General features: G+C 43.7%; 1 protein-coding gene across 1 annotated transcript in view; it reads right to left on the minus strand.

The window, feature by feature from the left end:
- GPC3 (glypican 3) overlaps positions 1–20,731 on the minus strand; it is a 632,623-nt gene that overhangs the window by 611,313 nt on the left and 579 nt on the right. The window lies entirely within an intron of this gene.

Here is a 20,731-nt window from a genome sequence, read left to right on the forward strand (position 1 = left end):
TAACCAATCACTGGCAACAGGAGTCGTCCCAGAAGATTGGAAATTAGAAAATGTTGTGCCCATTCACAAGAAAGGTAGTAGGGAGGAATCGGGCAACTATAGGCCAGTAAGCCTGACATCAATAGTGAGGAAATTAATGGAAACCATACTTAAGGAGAGGATTGTGGAACATCTAAAATCCCATGGATTGAAAGATGAAAAACAGCATGGGTTTACTTCAGGGAGATCATGTCAAACTAATCTTATTGATTTTTTTGATTGGGTGACTAAAATAATAGATGGAGGAGGTGCAGTAGACATCGCTTATTTAGACTTTAGTAAGGCTTTTGATACTGTCCCACATAGAAGGCTTATCAATAAAGTGCAGTCTTTGGGCTTGGACTCCCATATTGTTGAATGGATTAGGCAGTGGCTGAGGGACAGGCAATAGAGGGTTGTAGTCAATGGAGTATATTCAGACTAAGGTCTTGTTACCAGTGGGGTACCTCAGGGATCTGTTCTGGGACCCATATTGTTTAATATCTTTATCAGCGAAATTGCAGAAGGCCTCAATGGTAAGGTGTGTCTTTTTGCTGATGACACAAAGATTTGTAACAGGGTTGATGTTCCTGGAGGGATACACCAAATGGAAAAGGACTAGAGGAATAGTCAAAAATCTGGCAACTAAAAGTTAATGTTGATAAGTGCAAGATAATGCACCTGGGACGTTAAAACCCAAGAGCAGAATATAAAATCATACAGTCCTAACCTCAGTATCTGAGGAAAGGGATTTAGGGATCATTATTTCAGAAGACTTAAAGGTAGGCAGACAATGTCACAGAGCAGCAGGAAATGCTAGCAGAATTCTTGGGTGTATAGGGAGAGGAATTACCAGTAGAAAGAGGGAGGTGCTCATGCCGCTCTACAGAGCACTAGTGAGACCTCATTTGGAGTATTGTGCTCAGTACTGGAGACCATATCTCCAGAAGGATATTGATACTTTGGAGAGAGTTCAGAGAAGAGCTACTAAACTGGTACATCGATTGCAGGATAAAACTTACTAGGAAAGATTAAAGGACCTGCCAGGAGCGGGCATCGCATTGCGCATGCGCCCGCTACGATTTGGACCGCACAGCCACAGTGGAAAAGGACAGGGGAGGGGAGTAAACGGGCGGGCAGAGGCGCACGGAGGGCGGGGTTATGAGCCGTTTAGGAGGTGCCTGCCTGGGGCTCCGAGGATTGAGAGACCGCCCTGGGCACTTGAGAGGGCTCAGAACATAATCTTATAACTTCATTTTCGGCAAAAAGAAAAGTCAGTTTTCTACCACAAAGGTACCGTTTTTATGTTCTGGCTGGATCACATAACCCTATTTTAACGGTCTAACATGCTAAAATGTGGTGACAGACTCCCTTTAATAGATGTCCCTCATAATTTGTACGCTAAAATGGTACCATTACAAAGTAAAATGTCCTGCAACAAAAACAAGCGCTCATAGGACTATGTACTGTAAAAAATTTAAATCTCGGGAGGATGGGGTTAGAAAAATAAACAAAAGCTTAGAAATGACTGCGACAGGAAGGAGTTAAGGGAGGGCAAGGGAAAAAAATTGCATTGCTTGGGCGTTAGATTAGAAACAGCATCTCTAATGTAGTGCAGAAAAGGAGCTCGACAGGCTAACGTTCTGCTCACATCTGTGTTGTACATTTCCATTGGCCTACTCAGTGATAGGCGCAGAACAACTAAAATGACAGCAAAGACAGAGCATTTAGTTACCGACACAGACAGCATTGCTGCATTATTTTACCAGAAAAAATTGTAAAGTATGCTGCGCTATTATGTTCAGCTTTTTGGGCAAGTCTGCAATGAAGGCTCCAAAAGTAGACTTCTACACAGATGAAATCATACCCTAAGGCCTCATGCACCCAACCATATGCATTTTGCGATCCGCAAAAAATATGGATGATGTCTGTGAGGAATATGGATTAATATTTACTGTCAGCCATGTCCCCATACCCACCATTTGTTGAAAGGTAGCAGAGGTAGTGAGCTCCACAGGAGTGCCCTGCTTCAAAGCCCCCTACATATGGCAGAGTACTTCTTGCAGGCCACCTTTGTTTACAATTTCACAACCCATTCAGACAGCATGGATCCTGCAGAAAAACCTCCCTGCAGGGGGCCTAAGCCATTACCCAGTTCAATCAAATCTAGCAGCCTGGAACCAGCGATTTATAAGTAATTATTAATCGCCCGACCATCACAGGTGCAAAACGGATACATATTTGTGTTCCGGTGGCCACGATGAACATGCCCATGGTCTTAGTTTGGTGGTGGGATGCTAGGGAAGAGAAATATGCATATCTCCCCACAGAAACCCAATAACGGTACCATGTTTGGACTCTACTTGCAGTCATAACCCAGTCGGATCTGTTAGTCCCAGAACCACCCCCCTGTGATGTTCTGGTAGGGAGCTAAGAACCCTAGAGGGTTTTGTGGGCCATTTAATGCCATCCCAGAAGAGGGGGAGTGGACCCTTCCCAGAGGAGAGGCCGGCTACAGTTTAAAAGGCTTGTGCCAGAAAATGGGTGTGTCTTTTGTCTGAAGGAGGGTCACATCGTGCCATGTGTTTAGAGGGACCTGTAACCAGCTGACATCACTGCCCTCCTTGTGAATACAGCAAAGGACTAATCATAACCCAAAGGAACATTCATCTACCCGGTAACTGACTTGTACTCTGTGTAATCCTGTTTGTACCATACTACCTGTATTCATAACCTCAGACCACTGTATATATTATTTTTGTATAGTGTGTTATCTAGTGTGCCCTTAAGGTGATTAAATAAATAATTTAATCTTGTCCTGTCTTGTATCTCGATCACGAATCCCCACGTCCGTGTTCTGGCCTAGTATAAGCTACCGCGGGTTGGTTTCTCACCCTATATAATCCCTTTACTGGACCAGGCTTTTATCAAATAAGAAGCTGTTGGCAATATACCCGGGCTGAGAAAAGGCTCTCTCAGCTTGTTGCCTCTCTGTGCCCGCGTGGACAGGAGGTGTCTGTGTAAACTGTACCAAGCTGACCTTACATGCTCCTCTGGGAGGGCATAACGTCACGTCTTGGTACCCAGTGACCATACCGTGTCTCGTGAGCTCGACGTAGTTGACATCAAGCAGGGGTGGCATCCCTTACAACGTCCATGTGCATTCCATATTTTGTGGAACGAAACAGCTGGCCCCTAATAGAACAGTCCTATCCTTGTCCGTGTCCGTAATGCAGACAATGATAGGAAGTGTTCTCTTTTTCTGTGAGACGGAAATACGGACATACGGAAACAGTATGCACACTGAGTAACTTCCGTTTTTTTTTTGCGGACCCATTGAAATAAATGGTTCCGCATATGGTCCTCAAAAAAAAGGAACGAACAAGGAAAGAAAATACGTTTGTGTGCATGAGCCCTAAAACACAGGTCAACAAAAGTGATGCAAGCATTGCTTACTGTGTGAATCAGCCATACCACTGCAGCCTTGTCTCTCCCCAAGTGCTGATTCTGCTCTTGTCCTTGTGTAGTGGTGGCAAACCTATGGCACGGGTGCCAGGGGCAGCACCCAGAGCCCTCTCTGTGGACACCCATGCCCTGGAAAAAATCTATGGTGCACCAATATGCCTTAGACTTTTCCTGCCATTCTTCAGCACAGGGCACACTATGAACGGCACAGACAGCGCACTGAATGCAGGGAGGCTATTACAGCTAAATGATAAAAGTACATGGAAGATATACTATACTGGACTGTGGTATTCAGGTTCAATTGCCATGTTGGCACTTTACAATAAATAAGTGGGTTTTGGGTTGCAGTTTCGGCACTCTGTCTCTAAAAGGTTCACCATCACTGTCCTAGGGGACTAACTCTCCTCTTATGCTCTTGGCTTAACATGTTAAAATGGCAGGCCCAAACCCCTGTGAGTTTTTATATGGCAGTCTTTGGTGGTTTGAGTCTGGTTAAGTTGCTTGCGTGACGCAAACATCATGTAGGCAGCTCGGCCATGTTCGACTCACCAAAGGCTCTCATATAAAACTGACAGGCTAACAAAAACCTCACTAGGTGCACATGACCATGTCCATTCACTGGTGCCTGGCTGTGGAAGTTTTGTGATGTCATGACTTATGAACAACCTACTGTCATTCACCAGTGCAGCTAAATAGATGCGCTCACATGACGGACATGACATGAACGGTACTTGGGGCCAGCCTGGGGTAAAGGAGTGTGACAGTGACCATCCAGAAAATGTACAAGAAGGACGTGACATATTAGATGAGGAGAATCCTAAGTGGCCACGGGCCTCCTTCCCCAAGTTTAAGATTCTCATCAGCCCCTGATTAGAGTACCCTCATTACTGCCCTGATGGCCCTAGAATTTGAGCCAGCCTCTCCAGTCCACATATCAGCTAATTCTAGGCTGGACTTGCCATATACCTTATACCAGAAAATATTACAAGCTGGCCACTCAAAAGTGTCGGGTCTGCAAGAATGAGAGCTGCACCTTGTTAGTGGCTCCCTGCTGTGCCTCATGGAGGTGGGTGTCAAATGTGTATGTGTTTTTCCTTGAATTAGGCTCTGTTTGCATAATACATATATATATGGTTGTCATATCCATAGTTCAGCAATATCTAAAATATTAAGTGCAATTTCAGACAGAGACGGGAGCCATCAGCTACTTCCTAGGAAACCACAGAAGTCCATAAAAAAAAAAAAAATGAGAACTAACAGAAAAGAATACTTACAAAAATTGCCCCAAATATATTTTGCCAAAAAAATAAAAAAATAAAACACTTGACTTCGCACTCCAACACACCTGTGGACAGCTCTTCAGACCCTATACAAGAGAGCTCATAGAGCCAATACATGACACTACAAAGCTGTGCTATAATTGCCTATGATTGTAAAGTATCCTTATTATCTCATCATCCTTCCCAGCACTGCTAATGTGATATGTCTCAGGCAGGAATCTCAGATTCCATTCCACACATACAAGCAAAAGAAATCTTCAGCAGACATCTTAAGTGGCCAAAAACGCTTTATTTAGGGAATTTAAGAACATGAAAATTATAATACCGGACTATTCCGAGTAAAAAGAAAAAAAAAGTTAATGTCTTTACGTTTGCAAATATTTAGAGAAAAAACCACACACGTTATCTTCAATTTTTTTTTACATTTTCAGACAGATTTAAAGCGAACCTTTCACCTCATTTTCACTTTATAAACTAGCAACAGTACCTTATAGATTATCTTCAGTGTGTTCTTATACATGTTAGTGCCGCTTTCCTGTGCTGTTTATTCCTGAAAAAATCGTCTTATAAAGTTCTCATTTCCTGCTCCTGAAGTCACGCTACAAGTCAAGGGGGTAGCCGTTCCCTCACCTCTGGCTGTACCTCCCCTGCCCTAACCCCGCCTCTATGCGCTGTAATTGACAGCCGGCTCAGTTGCCGGGACCGCGCTTGTGAATCCTGCGCATGCGCCGTCCTCCTCATTCGCCGCGCGATCCCGTCTTTCTTGCGGACACAAGCGCGATCCTGTAACAGAATCGCGCATGCGCCGTCTGCGATGCCTGCCTGACTTGCGCTTGTGTCCGCAAGAAAGACGGGATCGCGCAGCGAATGAGGAGGACGGCGCATGCACAGGATTCACAAGCGCGGTCCCGGCAACTGAGCCGGCTGTCAATTACAGCGCATAGAGGCGGGGTTAGGGCAGGGGAGATACAGCCAGAGGTGAGGGAACGGCTACCCCCTTGACTTGTAGCGTGACTTCAGGAGCAGGAAATGAGAACTTTATAAGACGATTTTTTCAGGAATAAACAGCGCAGGAAAGCGGCACTAACATGTATAAGAACACACTGAAGATAATCTATAAGGTACTGTTGCTAGTTTATAAAGTGAAAATGAGGTGAAAGGTTCGCTTTAACAAATGTTCTCTTATAAAGTATGCCACATCACATGCACTGAAATATTAACTTCAAATTGTGTAACCTTTTTTTATAGGAACATGAAATTCAATTCAGCTTCATTAATAGCTTATGTTTAGCACAATGTGACAAGCATGCCCTATGACAATTTGGGGTGAAGGAAAGGCTGCAGATGACTATGAATGAATATACAGTGGATATAAAAAGTCTACACACCCCTGGTAAAATGTCAGATTTCTGTGATGTAAAAAAAATTCAGTTTGTGAGATCCGTTTCAGGGCTCTCACAAACGGTTCAAAACGGATCAGTTCAGTCCCAATGCATTCTGAATGGATAAGGATCCGTTCAGAATGCATCAGTTTGGCTCCGTTCCGCCTCCATTCTGCTCTGGATGCGGACACCAAAACGCTGCTTGCAGTGTATTGGTGTCCGCCTGGCGATGCGGAGCCAAACGGATCCGTCCTGACTTACAATGTAAGTCAATGGGGACGGATCCGTTTTCACTGACACATTATGGTGCAATTGAAAACGGATCTGTCCCCCATTGACTTTCAATGTAAGACTTTCAATGTAAGTCAGGACAGATCCGTTTTGACTTGGACTTTTTTTTTTTTAAGAATAATGCAAACGGATCAGTTCTGAACAGATACAAGCGTTTGCATTATCGGTGCAGATCCATCTGTGCAGATAGCAGCTAACGCAGGTGTGAAAGTAGCCTCAATTGAAAAACAAACTGAAATCTTTTAGGTAGAGGGAAGAAAAAATATAAAAATAAAATAATATGGTTGCATAAGTGTGCACACCCTTAAACTAATACTTTGTTGAAGCACCTTTTGATTTTATTACAGCACTCAGTCTTTTTTGACTTGGCAAGATTTGCCCACTTTTTATGGCAAAAACACTCCAAATCCGTCAGATTGGGAGGGCATCTCCTGTGCACAGTACTCTTCAGATCACCCCACATATTTTCAATTGGATTCAGGTCTGGGCTTTTTTTGTATAATGCAAGTCAACGCAGGAGTCTACATTTTCCAGCATTTACAATAATATATGGATGGGTTATGTCGTAAGTCTGAGACACACCCACTAGTTTGTTATATAATGTTGGGTCTACAATGTTCATGGAGGTTGTAAGTTGTTGACAACAGTGGGATGGGTGAGAGTTCCCATGACTTAAAGAGAAGACCAACCCAGTTTAAAGGATGCTGTTCCCCTTTGCAAATTATCAAGATAGCTCATTTTCAGATCTTGAATAAAAACATTTGGGGATGATCAATGTTGCATTTATGTAGGTGCTGATTAATATATTTTAATTCCCCATGTTCTTTTAAACTGGTGTGTTCATACTGAGACTTCTAATTCTTTGTGAATGCAGTATATAGAACATTATAGAATATATACTTTCTTGCCTAAATCCTTCCTGTGTTGTCTTATAACCATGAACGTAAAATACTGTGGAAATGTGCTCCTTTATAATTGACAGGGAAACCAAGGATGACTATGCAGGAACCTGGCCCTACCAATCCAGAATAGGGGTTGGCAGAGGAAGGAGAAGGAGTGAGGGCGCACCGAGTGGCTTGGTCCACCCTCAGTGCAATTAATTGCTCATTTGCATATAGATTAAAAGTACTTTTTCTCCAGAATAAAGCAATGGGTCACTAAGTGAAAGGTATCACTACATTCAGTTGAGCTAGTCCTACATGGCACTGTGCCTGGTTTATCAGTACATTTCCTGGTGGCAGACTACCTTTAAAAGTAAAGGAACTAGGGGTTTGGGCAAATGAACTTCAGCTCAAGCATATTTTAGATAGTAGTTAGACAAATATTCCTTTGTTCAACTGTTATCGCCCCTCCCCTGTACACATGCACACTTGGCCAAATGTGCCTTTGTATGTACACCCTCCCAAGGGGAGAAGGTCACCGACACAAAAGAATCAGGCATATTGAAATCCAATTGCCTTATCCTTCCCTTCCCGTGAATCTGCCAAATGCAGTTGTCCCTAATGCAAATTAGATGGTCAGTCCACCCCACTGATATTGTCGGGTTTCATATAGTAACATAGTAACATAGTACATAAGGCCGAAAAAAGACATTTGTCCATCCAGTTCGGCCTGTTATCCCGCAAGTTGATCCAGAGGAAGACCCCTCTCTAGTAGCTATAGCCTGTAATATTATTAAGCTCCAGAAATACGTCCATGGCCCTCTTGAATTCCTTTATTGTACTCACCATCACCACCTCCTCAGGCAGAGAGTTCCATATTCTCACTGCTCTTACCGTAAAGAATCCTTTTCTATGTTTGTGTACAAACCTTCTTTCCTCCAGGCGCAGAGGATGTCCCCTCGTCACAGTCACAGTCCTGGGGATAAATAGCTGATGGGATAGATCTCTGTACTGACCCCTGATATATTAATACATATTAATTAGATCTCCCCTCAGTCGTCTTTTTTCTAAAGTGAATAACCCTAATTTTGATAATCTTTCAGGGTACTGTAGTTGCCCCATTCCAGTTATTACTTTAGATGCCCTCCTCTGGACCTTCTCCAGCTCTGCTATGTCTGCCTTGTTTACAGGAGCCCAGAACTGTACACAGTACTCCATGTGTGGTCTGACTAGCGATTTGTAAAGTGGTAGGACTATGTTCTTATCACGGGAATCTATGCCCCTTCTGATGCAACCCATTATCTTGTTGGCCTTGGCAGCAGCTGCCTGACACTGGTTTTTGCAGCTTAGTTTGCTGTTTATTAAAATTCCTAGATCCTTTTCCATGTCAGTGTTACCGAGTGTTTTACCATTTAGTATGTACGGTTGACTTGCATTTTTCCTTCCCATGTGCATAACTTTACATTTATCAGTGTTAAACCCCATCTGCCACTTATCTGCCCAAGCCTCCAGTCTATCCAGATCCCTCTGTAGTAGTATACTGTCCTCTTCAGTGTTAATTACTTTACACAGTTTAGTGTCATCTGCGAAAATTTATACTTTACTATGCAAGCCTTCTACAAGATCATTAATAAATATATTGAAGAGAATAGGGCCCAATACTGACCCCTGAGGTACTCCACTAGTGACAGTGACCCAATCTGAGTGTGTACCGTTAATAACCACCCTCTGTTTTCTATCACTGAGCCAGTTACTTACCCACATACAGATGTTTTCTCCCAGTCCGAGCATTCTCATTTTATATACTAACCTTTTATGTGGTACAGTGTCAAATGCTTTGGAGAAGTCCAGATATACGACATCCATTGATTTTGCTGACATTAATGTGTATGACCAGCTTAAGACACCAATATCTACCAATCCCAACTCCACAATTCCTTGGGTCAACAGATTAAAGAGCTGGCAGGCTCATTGTAGACCATGAAGGCATATTCATATCTACCATTCGCATTTGATGCCAAGAGGATAATACAAAGGAAATCATATAGTAATAACTTCGAATGTACAAGACGTGTGACCTAACTCCATGGGTGCTATTATATTAAATCCTTAGAACAGAAGCCTCAACAAGATCCCACAATAAATTATCCGCAATCTTTCCAAAATATCTGCAAATCTGAAATTCTATAAAATCAGTTAAAGGAGCTTTCCAGGATTTTAATATTGATGACCTATGTCAGATGGGCACCCCTGCTGATCAGCTGGTTGAAGAGAAGGCTGCGCTCGTGTGATCGCAACCTCCCTTATTTGTTTACCCGCTCGCCTTCAACATCGCAGATTGGTCATAGACCCTAAAGGGAAAATTCTCTGTGGGCCACTGAGCCATCGTCACCGCTGGCCAGGGGCAGTTCTTGGGGATGTATTGTGTGCTGTTGGGGCAGTATTTTGTGATGCACCATGGTACTTGGGTCTACTAGGTGGTATTATATACCACAATATGGTATTGATGGCCCCTGCCTACTTGTGTTGGCCCTGCCTTCTGTCAAATTGGACCTGACTACAAAATGCAACCACTTTTTGTTTTTTTTCCAGGGCCACTTTAAGTTCAGAGTCCACCCCGGCAAGTAGGTATAATTACAAGCAGCCGTGCCATTCACTTCTATGAGACAGCTCCTTCCTATTCAAGTGTATAGGAACAAGCCATCCCATAGAAGTGAATGGGACGGCTTCTTGTAATGACACTTTCTTGCCGCTGTGATATCGACTGCGAGCAGGTAAACAATGAAGGGAATACAGCGCTCGCACGAGCACAGCCTTCTCTTCAAACAGCTGATCAGCAGGGGTGTCGGATCCCCGCCGATCTGATCCTGAGGATAACATAGTAGACAAAAGTGTTTTTAGAGCAGCACCCACGGACATAAATGGCCACACCGGTAATGCAACAGCCGAGCAACGACCGCAGATCCTCAGCAGTCGACCGTATACTAAATGAAGAGAGGTAGCGGCAGCATCTCCAATAAAGGATTCTTGCGCTACCATTCTTCATTTACTATCCTGAGGATAAGTCACAAATATAACAATCCCAGAAAACCCCTTTAATATAAAGGGAGATAAGTCATAATTCCTCCTGTTTGAAGGGCTAAAATGTGTCCATCGTGAAGGCCTTATAATTCCTGTGTGCTGACATAAAAGTCTCCTTTAAGTTGTGACTGTAAGCTTGCAGCCGGCCGCATCAATTAAACATTCAAATATGTACTAGTAACACTTCTCTTGGTATTTGCCGTGTTAGAGTATAAAAAGCTCTGAACTTCTGACCCAAAGAACGACTGTAATCTCTCTCATGAAAAAAGCATTAGCGATCCCACATGGACAAACTGCGGCAAGTCTGGGATTTTACATGGAATGCGAAGAAGAAGAGCACAGTCAGATATTTACGCAGAGCAAAAGTCTTGCCATGTAAACCCCTAAAGTAGAACCAGATGGTTTACAAGAGTAACCAACATGAGACATTTAATAACCCCATCCAATGGTTCTAGGAATCGGGGTGTACACAAACATCCTGTATGTCTGGCTTCTGCGGAATCATAATGACGAAGGATCTAGTGGAGTTTGCTTTGGAGCTATAGTTTGGATATGTCTAAGCCAGTGCTTCTCCGCCAAACAGGAGACAAGCGTGACTCTCTTAAGAACTAGACAGACTCATTAAAAGCAGTAACATGACCTTGTGTGTTTCTACTTTGCTTCCTAATCCACACTTACCTGATGAAAAGAGAAGATAGACGACCCTGCAGCGATCTATAAAATGTGCCACAAAAATGAACAGCTACCTTTCCTGGAACTAGGAACTTCCATCTCTTACTGTACATCAGCATAAAGGTATTTTTTATGGGATAGATTCATCTTGACTAGGAAAGTTGAAACTTTGTGTAACTGGGCATTAAAGGAAGTGTCTCACCACCACATCCCCTGTCCACATGCCTTTTTATCCCCCAGAATGAAAAGCTCCCCTGGCGGATTGTGAGGGTCCATGCATTACATGTTCAGTCACTGAGGTGGAAAAATGTGTGGTTCACCACTACTTTCCTTTGCAATAACTGGGGTTTAGAGAAGCAGCCTCTTTAAGAAATAAAAAAAAAAAAAGCGCCCATCTTCATGAGACAATCTGGTCCAACGTAAAGAGACTAAATTGGTCTCATGCAAGTGGCAATCATATCACTAAAGAACCGGTAAATGCAAATGAATTAAAAATAAACTATCATTTGGAACGTTGCTGCTGAAAATTTCTTGTCAAGTGATACTGCTGGAATCTTACAGACAGCCTAATATACATATCATCATAACATTTTCATAGGAGTATGATAATTGTAACGTAACCTGGCAATCACTTTGTCTAAATTAGTACAATAGATAAAGATATTAATACTATTCCTTTTTCCTAGAAATGTATAGTAAGTGGAGTTAAGTATAGTACTACAACTCGGCCAACTTTTTTGTTGAGCTGCAATATGGGACAGGGCCATGGACAAGGGTGGGGTTGTTTCAGAAACGAAAAGCAAACCCTATATTGTAATCTCATACTTAAACATAGAATTCCTAATCTACATAAGAATATTACTTATGAGGTTTAAAAACCCTAATTCCGAATTTAACATGTATGTGGAAGATGGTTAGAACTCCACCTACACGCATGTGTGGGCAGTTGTTGGGCCATATTTAACTTGTCTGATGAGATTAGGGTTGCCACCTGGCCAGTAACCCACCAGTCTAGCCAGTATTTCCACCAGGAGGCCTCTGCTGGTACTTTATTTTTACCAGCACATTAAAGTGTCAATTTTAAAGGGGTTCTGCACTTTCAATTAACTGATGATCTATCCTCTGGATAGATCATCAGCTTCTGATCGGCGGGGGTCCGACACCCGGGACCCCCGCCGATCAGCTGTTTGAGAAGGCAGCGGCGCTCCAGCAGCGCTGCTGCCTTCTCACTGTTTACCGCCGGGCCGCCCGCCCACTGACGTCACGACTTGTATCAACTAGAGTGGGCGCGGCTAAGCTCTGTTCACTTGAATGGAGCTTAGCCGCGCCCACTCTAGTTGATACAAGTCGTGACGTCAGTGGGCGGGCGGCCTGGCGGTAAACAGTGAGAAGGCCGCGGCGCTGCTGGAGCGCCGCTGCCTTCTCAAACAGCTGATCGGCGGGGGTCCCGGGTGTCGGACCCCCGTCGATCAGAAGCTGATGATCTATCCAGAGGATAGATCATCAGTTAATTGAAAGTGCAGAACCCCTTTAAGTATGAGATACCTCATTGCTACAAAAATGTATGGGGGACAATTATTAAGACTGGGGTTTTCCACACCGGTCTCAAGGTAGATACAACGGTCTACACGGTGCCGGAGGTAGATACACAGTTATGTAGAGGCATAAGTTGTAAGCTTTGTCCAGCAGGCCGTGCAAGAGACTTACCTCTACGCCTGCCCTCTTGCTGGCGTCGGCTAAAAGGGGTTATACCATGACTAATGAAAAAAATAAAAATCTGGTATCATATAGTACATGACAATCTCCTTCTAACAAAGCTAGAACCATCCCTGTACCTCATATAGATCCAGAGAGCTCCCCAATCATTGCTATGCTAGATTTATATCAAGCTAAAAACTCAAAGGGAGCGTTTTTTATGGTGCGGCTAAGGGGGCGTGTCCATTCTACTGCAGGTCTCCTCCTATAACAGCTCAGGAGAAAGTTGAAGGATGAAACTGAACATGTGCGGCCATCTCAGTGAGTCAGACAAATGAATAATAAAAAAATTAAAAAAGAACAAACAGCAGGTGGCGCTATACAGATACATTTTATTGAATAACTCAGTGGCTATACTAAATGTTTAACTACATGCAATTACAAAAGTATTCAGATCCAGGTGCTGATTTGAAAACTGTAGAATATTTTTTGTGAGACAACCCCTTTAAGCCATTTTCCACGCCAAAAACCATAGTGGAAATTGATAAATGAGCTGTGCCTGACAGCCAGCCCATTTAACGCCCACACGCCATGCCCCTTTTTCTCACCACTATGTAAAAATTGGCATAAAAGGGGGAAATGTCACAAATTTTGCCTCATAAATGGCGTGTGATAAATTTTGCCTGTTTATGCCGCAAAAGGTGCCATAAATAGATAAGTAAATGGCCTCTCTATCTCAGGCGGTATAGCACCCGAAGAAATGAGTCAATTTTTGTGTAAAAGATAAAAATCAATGAATACATAAAAGTATACTATGGAGCAAGGATGAGCGAATCGACTTCGGATAAAAACTTACAGTATTAGAATGTAATGGCTCTGGTGAGCCAAAATTATTACTTTGCGAAGTTTCAGAAATTGATTTATACTGTAAAAAACGATTTCTTGAACTCGGGTTCGGTTCCAAGGATTTGAGCACGGACATGTGAATGAGGCTTTATTATCCTGTGCCGGGCGGCAAGACAAGTGGTTGCAGCAGGAGCTTCCCTGCTGTGGCCTGTCTGCCCCGCACCCTTTAGCTACGCCCCATCCCCCTCAGACTGTGTCTAATCGAAGATGTAAGAGATCAGCAGAAGATTATACCCTTTGTTTTCTGCAGTATTTCTACAAGATTTGCAGTGTCCTGAAACACACTGCTTAATACTGTGATCGTGTTTCATGTAAATTGTGCTTGTATAGGAGTTCCAATGAAGTTGCATAGGGAGAGGGGGGTTCTAACCAGGGCTGACTCCACCCTTAACACAGCACAAAGGAAAAGGAGAAGAAGGTCAGTGTGTGTGAGATGTCTGACCTCAGCAGCCATTTTGGAGAGTTATCCAAACAACATAGTTAGTTCCATGAATCAGCCCATAGAAGGGAAAGATTACAGAAGAACCAGGCAACTCAGAGAGGGAGTGAGAATATTGGCAAAGGAAGGTTCTTTGCATTAGGTGGAGAGATTCTAAGCTACAAGCTGCCCACAATAACCAAAGACAAAAAGGCCATTTGTCAGAATATAGTATTCCTAGAGAGGATACAGAAGTATATGATTATACAATACAGGAGAGATAGTATATCCCTCCAGCCTGGAGAAACAAGGGAGAAAGATTGATTGTCATAGAAAACTGCCCCTTATGCGACTTCTGGGAACTAATCTGAACCACTGTAAAAGCTGCCTTGCTGTAAATGACTTTTGCATACATTAATGACCTTTGGATCAGCCTCAGTAAAGTACTGGGAGTTTGTGAAGAAACTTGGTCTCCTTATTCTACATCATCTCCTAATTGCACCTAACGGTGCTGGCATCACAAACACAGGGTCCCAGCCACCATAGCACCCTAAGCATACCTACAACCATCAAGGGCACCTCAACTTCCATATGGCTGGTGTTCCCTGCAATAGAGAGTGACCCAGAGGATTTAGTGCTGTCTTCCTCATCACTGCACACCGACCAAGGAAGCTACAAAACCGTGAGTATGAATACTAACCCCATCAGCCCACCGTGCACCCACCTACTGCCCCTGCAGTCCGGTCTGCTGCAGATTGCTTGTATCAGGGTCAGGCAGAAAATGCTGGAGACTGACAAACAAGGAGAGCAACTATATGTCATGCCCTCATTGGGTTTCTTTAAAGAGGACTTTTCATTGCAATAAAAAATCTAAACTAAGTATGCTGACATGTAGAGCGGTACCCAGGGATCTTCCTGCACTTACTATTATCCCTGGGTGCCGCACCGTTCTCCTGGTATAGGCTCCGGTATCTTCAGATTTTCGGCTCAACTGGGAGGAGCCTGCTCTTGTTCTCCTGGGCGTCTCCTTCTCAGGCTATAAGCTGAGCACTGTGATTGGCCAGCAATATAGCCTGGGAGAAGGAGACGCCCAGGAGAACAAGAGCAGGCTCCTCCCGTTGAGCTGAAAATCTTAAGATACCGGAGCCTATACTGGGAGAACGGAGCGGCGCCCAGGGATAATAGTAAGTGCAGGGATATCCCTGGGCGCCGCTCTCCATGTCAGCATACTTAGCTTAGATTTTTTATCGTAATGAAAGGTCCTCTTTAAGGAAAAAAGTATTATATAACAAAGGTTCAGCTTGTTAGGAATATAATTTATCCAATCTATCCAGACAGCTGAGAAGTCCATACATGTGGAGGTGACAAGTCATAGCCTGGGAAATGCACTGGAAAGGGGACAACTAGCCGGTCACATCTAATATTAGCTGGACCCAGAGTGTAGCCCTGTAATGTTCTCTATTGTAATAATTAGGGTAGGGCGACACAGTCAGGTTTCTGATTCAGATTTGGAGGCTAAAATCAGGAGTGAATCATGAGAAGAGATAAAAAACAATAAAGGACAAATACAACTCTTTTTTAATTCACTTCTGGTTTTGATTTCCAAAACTGCATAAGGAAACCTGACCTTGTAACCATACCCTAAAAGGGGTTTTCCGCTTTATTCATATTGATGACCTACCCTCAGGATAGGTCATCAATATCAGATCAGCGGGGTCCGACACCCATGCAGATCAGCTGTTTGAAAAGAAGGCGGCGCTCCTGCAAGCGCTATCGTCTCTTCATTGCTTGCCTGTTCGCTGTCGCAACCACAGCGGTGTGAGGTGTAACTACCACTGCGCTGGCCCATTCACTTTAATGGGACGGCTCCGTTCTGTTCAAGTGAATACTACAGAGCTGTCCCACTGAAGTGAATGGGACGGCCGAGTTGTAATTAGACCTACATACAGCTGTGGTTGTGACGACTAGCAGGTAAACAATGAAGAGAAGGCAGTGCTCACAGGAGAACACCTGGGACCCCCGCCGATCTGATATTGATAACCTATCATGAGGATAGGTCATTTATATAAACAGGCTGCGCAACCACTTTAAGTTAACTTAAAGGGGTATTCTGGTTAGGCCGAATGCACTCTGTGGCCGAGAGCGGTCCGTGGTATGTCGGGCTGGATTCCTGTTCAGAGCAGGAGCGCACGGCGCCATTGGTTACTATGACGCCGCGCGCTTCATGCTGCTGTACAGTAATACACTCGTATAGATCATACAAGTGTATTACTGTACAGCAGCGGCAGCATGAAGCGCACGGCGTCATAGCAACCAATGACGCTGTGCTCTCCTGCTCTGAACAGGAATCCAGCCCGACATACCACGGACCGCGGCCGTGTGCATTCGGTCTTATGTGAAGTTATCCCCTATCCTACCATTGGGAACTCCACAACCCCTGTGAAGCCCCCCGAAAAGAACAGACCAGCCTGTTGGGCATACACGCAGCTGCTCCATTCATTTCTATGGGAAGTCCAGAGACAGGTGAGTACATAGAGATAAATGGAGTAGTAGTAGTGGGCATGCTCAACCTGTCGCTCCAATCATTTTGGTGAGCTCTAAGGGGGTACACAGTCTCTGATTCCATCATTGGTCTAACTGTTACTCCCTATCCTGTGGATGGAGGATAACTTCACATAACTGGAATATCCATATAGCATGCGGCTGTCGTCAAGCCTCATTGTGGCAGTGACTATTATTCTGCCAGAACTTGGACTCATGGGAGGTTGCTAGGGACCCCTGGTGGAGCTGCCGAATCCTGATTATAGTAGATTAAACTGGTTGTCTCACTTCAGCAAATAGCTTTTTTTATGTAAAGGAAGTTAATACAAGGCACTTACTAATGTATTGTGATTGTCCATATTGCTTCCTAAATTTATTTTACCATCACATTATACATTGCTTGTTTCCATGGTTACGACCACCCTGCAATCCATCAGTGGTGGTCGTGCTTGCACACTACAGTATAGGAAAAAGCACCAGCCTATGTGCGCTACAAAGCTCCCGGCCACCAAATAGGAAAAAGCACGACCACCACTGATAGATTGCAGGGTGGTCGTAACCATGGAAACAAGCAGTGTATAATGTGATGGAAAAATGGATCCAGCCAGCAAAGGAGACAATATGGACAATCACAATACATTAGTAATTGTATTAACTTCCTCTACATAATAAATGCTATTTGCTGAAGTGAGACAACCCCTTTGAGGACACGATGCTGCAGTTTATTAAAATGCACTAGTTTGTTACTTTGTGCTGTGTTCAGTTACATAAACTTTATAATCGCAGAAATGGATCCACAGCTTCCAATTACTAGCTATATCCTACCAGAAAAATGACCTATTTTAGTCTACACAACAGATTTTTGCCATGGGCCATGTACGCTCAGCCAGCCAATGAAAAGTTTCTATTTGATGAGGAGATAAAATCCTGATTTTGTTACTGCGACAATAAACTACATAAGAAGTACATGGCTTTTGAACTAGAGCCTCTGGAGTCACCCGTCACATCCTTACTGTCTCCTCAGATGAAGGAGCAGAACGGTGCCTGGGTAATATAGTCTACACCAGCAGTATCATTAGTTCTGAACACAGACGATTGTCACTTCAGGGTTCCTCTTATTCCTAAATAGGCTCCCCAGAGATTTCTCTTCCTGTGTTCCACAGATTTTACGGGAAAGACTACAGCGAAGAAGACCGCCAACTTCAGGCCACATGTTTGGGCTATTATTATTTAAGGGTATACGTTTTAGGGCTCATGCACACGACCGTATGTATTTTGCAGTCCGCAAAAAAAGGATCTTCAAAAAATACGGATGACATCCGTGTGCATTCCGTATTTTGAGGAATGAACAGCTGGCCCGTCATAGAACTGTACTATCCTTGTCCGTAATGCAGACAATAATAGGACATGTTCTATTTTTTTTGCGGAATGGAAATACGGACATACGGAAACGGATTGCACACGGAGTACGGTCTGCAAAAAAAAACGAACGGACATGGAAAGAAAATGCGTTTGTGTGCATGAGCCCTTACACTGCAGATCATGTATTGTCTACGCTGGTCATATGTTGAGAAGATGTTTGGTTCACAGGGACCAGACAAGTCACAAGAGTAAATGTGCACGTTCAGGGTTTATGTGATGGGAATCTGCACTGAAATCCGCAGGCGTTTGCGGGGAAATCCATGCGGACAATCCGCATCAATTGGTGCAGATTTTCCGTATGCAGATTCTACTCTCCCTATTGAAGTGAATGGAGAAAATCCGGTCAGGAAAAATAAAATAAATTTACATGCTGCGGATCTTAAAATCTACACCGCAGGTGAATTGCAAATTATCATAGAATACAATGCGCATGACCTACGGTGCGGATTTTCTGCACTTGATCCTAATCGTGTGCATTTAGCCTAAAGGTGTAAACTGCGTGTAAGGGCTCATGACCAAGACAGCATGTACTTTGCGGTCAGCAAAAAAAGGATCCGCAAAAAACGCAGACGACGTCCGTATTACAACAGTTTTTTTTTTGGCGGATCCATTGTTACAATGTCTGTCCTTGTCCGCAAAACAGACAAGAATATGACATGTTCTCATTTTTTTGCGGATCGGACTTGCGGATATACGGACATGGAATGCACACTGCAACATAATACAGCACCAGCAAAGTGAAAGAGATTTGACAAATCCCACGTACACTGAGAGACATTTATTAAACTAATTATGCCACTACTGTGCCATAAAAAAAAGTTGCATATTATGGCGCACGCCATATGTGCGCCATAATTTGAGAATTTTTCAGCTTCTCAACACTTTTCCAAAGAGGCAAGAAAAGAGATGGGGCTTAGCTGAAGGAGCAGGACTTCACGCTGCCCGCCAGGTTTACTATAACTTTTGTTAGAAAGTGGAGGAAGTTATAGCTAAAGTCTAGGCTAGTCTGTAGCGGGTGTAAACTTCTGTTTCTGGCGCACGGCAGGGCAGAGAGGCATCTGCCCCTTAGTAAATTAGGTGCATCTCCTGCTGGTGCAGGGAGATCAAGACTATGGACGCACCAGTCTTGATAAACATCCCCCTTTGTGTATATTTTCCATGCAGAAAATGATCAGAATATCAACTGTTTCTGCGGATTTTATATCAATATCAACTGTTTCTTGAGCAATGCAAATGGTGAAAGTGGTAAAACCGCAACAAAATCCACAAGTAAAGCCTCATTCACACTTCAGTGTTTTCCCATTAGTGACTGTGAGCCAAAATCAGGACTGGAGCCTCCACAGGCATAAGGTATAATGCAGGGATCAGCAACCTCCGGCACTCCAGATGTTCTGAAACTACAACTCCCCTGAGCATGTTTGCATGCTGGGAGTTGTAGTGCCGAAAGTTGGTGATTCCTAGTATAATGGAAAGATCTGCACCTGTTCTGTCTTTATAGTCAAACCCGGTTTTGGCTCAAAAACACTGATGGAAATCACTGACCGAACACTGACTGTGCGGATAAGGGCTCATGCCCATGAACGTAAGGGCTCTATGCCAGTGCCACGGACCGCATACGGCGGTTCCGCAATACACGGGGCACCGGCCTTGTGCATTCCGCATGACAGATGCAGACCCATTCACTTGAATGGGTCCGCAAATCCAGAGATGCGGTGCGTGGCGTTTCTGGCCGTGCCTCCACATTGCAAAAAAGTAGCACATGCACTACTTTTTTGCAGGGCGGACCGTCGGATGCGGATTGCAAGTAAATGGGTCCGTGATTCGCATGCGGCTGCCCCGCGGTCAGTGTCTGTGCATTGCAGACAGCAATTTGCGGTCCACAGTACGGGCACAGAGCCCTTACATTCGTGGGCATGAGCCCTAAGGCATACCATACACTGTTTTTGGTGTAGAAAAGTACAAAAATGCCGCACCATCCTTAGGAAGCTTTCACACTCGGCTAATTTTGTAGCAAAAAGTTTTCCGCAACTAAAAATCTGTTCTATCTACCTTTAATGGGGCTTGCAGAAGTCCATGTGGTTCCCACCAAAACGACCCCATTTCAAATGAATGAAACTGATTTTCTGCAAAAAAAATTCTGCCACGTGTGAGGGCACCCTAACTTTACAATATTCTAATACTAGCATTGTAATACAAAGGGTATAACAGAGTGATGATCACTACACGAGCTTGCCATCTGCTCACCTGTACAGACAAAACTCTGCCGAACAATCTATACCAGGGATCAGCAACCTCCGGTGCTCCAGCTCTTGTGACACTACAATTCCCAGCATGCTCCAGTCATTTCTATGTCGGTTCTTAGAAAAGCAAGTAAGCATGCTGGGAGTTGTAGTGTCACAACAGCTGGAGTTCTGGAGGTTACCTAACGCAGGCATGCAGAGAAGCCACCAATCCACATCATGATGATACAGCACAGTGATTCTGAAAGAACTGAACCACAAGACCCCATAATACTATGAAAGGGAATTTAAATTGCAATCAATATATACAGTTTCCCCCCCCCCCCCCAAAAAAAATAATAATATATATATATATATATATATATATATTAGTCAATTAAACAGAATATCAAACATTTGACTGCATTTCTAAATTACACCATAGATAATTTAAAGAGAA

This window comes from Bufo gargarizans, chromosome 9 (genome assembly GCF_014858855.1).
Source record: "Bufo gargarizans isolate SCDJY-AF-19 chromosome 9, ASM1485885v1, whole genome shotgun sequence".
Lineage (NCBI taxonomy): Eukaryota > Metazoa > Chordata > Amphibia > Anura > Bufonidae > Bufo > Bufo gargarizans.